At 50.1% G+C, this 1,768-nt stretch overlaps 1 pseudogene; it reads right to left on the bottom strand.

Annotated features, from left to right (window-relative positions):
* Positions 1-594: 594 nt before the first annotated feature.
* On the bottom strand, positions 595-1,410 carry LOC128572587 (single-strand selective monofunctional uracil DNA glycosylase-like; annotated as a pseudogene).
* Between the last annotated feature and the right edge of the window lie 358 nt (positions 1,411-1,768).

Here is a 1,768-nt window from a genome sequence, read left to right as displayed (position 1 = left end):
CTGTCTGGTCCACCCTTAGCTTCCCATATAGTTCTGTCTTAATATCATGTCCTATGCTTTGTCCTGACCCTGTGACTGAAGGGGTCAGCAGCAGGATGCTGTTCTGTAAGGATGGGTAAGGATCCTGGTAAGGTATTTCCTCTGAAACAGCAAATATGACCTTAGAAGTCACTGTTCAGGTCAGTCTCTGCTGAATAGTTTCCAAGGAAATGGTGAGGTAGAGCTGTCTGCAAGTGAGACCAGGCCCTCCTTCTGATTTTCTGGAGTAAGATACTACAAAGGCCCTCCTTCTGATTCTCTGGAGTAAGATACTACAAAGGCCCTCCTTCTGATTATCTGGAGTAAGATACTACAAGGGAACAATGCTCAAAGGGTGGTAAAAAAAAAAAAAAGCAGGGATCAGGAGGGCGAACTGGAGTAGTGTCTAAACTGCCACGGCAGGTTGCTAGACAGTCAACAGGTCAGAGAGCAAGGTTCCCTGCCACCAGGAGACCCAAGAAGATCTTTTGGCTCTAGTCAAGGAGGTGTCTTGTCTCCTCACCCAAGAATGACCTGGAGACCTCGAACATGTCCTATTTCTGGCGCCAGGGGTTCTCATTTTGATAGAAAGGACAGTAGCTCCAACTCCTTCAGTCTCTCCTGGCCGCTGCCTCTCAACCCTTGTTGGCCTGTGGGTTATGGGGAGAAGAGTGCAGCAGCCCCTCCACCTGGACCTCTGACATTAGCCCTGAGAGAGTCTACCATGCCCACTACTCCGCCAGTCACCCTACTCCACAGCAGCCACACCCCAGCACCTGCACCTGCCAGCAAAGGGCCACATCACAGATGCTAAGAAGCTGTTCTCGCTGCCTGGAAGGCAGCTCGGCATGGGTGAGGTTGTGCACCCTGGAAGTCAGGAAGAGCAGTGGACACAGATTGTGAACAAAGCAGTGATGGAAGAAGACCTCGGGCTGTTTACAGAGGTTCTGGAAAAAGGCTCAGAATCAGGCACCACTCACTTCTGACTGTGCGCACTCCAGTCCCAGCATCGGTCGTTTAGGTTGCTCTTGGGAAGGAGTCAGCAAAGGCCCCCCAATGCCCAACCGGTCCTGGACCATGCTCGCTTCCCCAAAGGGCATCCCAGTCTGAGCCAAGCCAAAAGGTCCTGGGTTCACCCCAGGAAGAGCACTTGCTTGGGGCCCTGGCAGTAGCGAGTCACACAGCTGTGATGTGGCTCCCACACATACTCCACGGGATTGTAGATGATGCCCCCTGGCTCTGAAAACTGCAGCTGGCTCAGCTCAGGGTTGAGCCAAAGCTCCTCCTCCAAGAAGCCCTCAGCCAAGCTTCAAGGGTAGGCCGAGGGCACCATCAAGGCACTAGTAGTAGTTCATGGAGGGCCACCGGTAGGAAAGCCTGGGGCACAGCCATGCGTTGTCACCTGGTCCAGCTCCCAATCTTGCTTTTGCTAACAGTTTCTTGACCACAGCACTTTTTATATTTTCCTTTTATTGATTAAGGGCAGGGACTGTGACTTTATTTATCTCAATATTCCAGGGCCACTAGATATACTTTTGCCAAAGAGTGTCTGTTCCTCAAACTTTGATTAAAGGAATGAAAATCTGTTAACTGAGTGTTTACTTATGCTAGGCTTGGGCACCTATTTAAATAGGAGTTAGACTCTGCTTTGAAGGCATTTGGAATGTACATCATGAAGTCTAGCTAAAAACATGCACAGAAATAACTTAGTCACCTGATGCATAGATGAACGACATTTAGAGTTACAAGC

Source organism: Nycticebus coucang, chromosome 20 (genome assembly GCF_027406575.1).
Source record: "Nycticebus coucang isolate mNycCou1 chromosome 20, mNycCou1.pri, whole genome shotgun sequence".
Classification (NCBI taxonomy): domain Eukaryota; kingdom Metazoa; phylum Chordata; class Mammalia; order Primates; family Lorisidae; genus Nycticebus; species Nycticebus coucang.
Note: the sequence above shows the minus strand (reverse complement) of the source record. Positions and strands in the feature narration are given on the sequence as shown.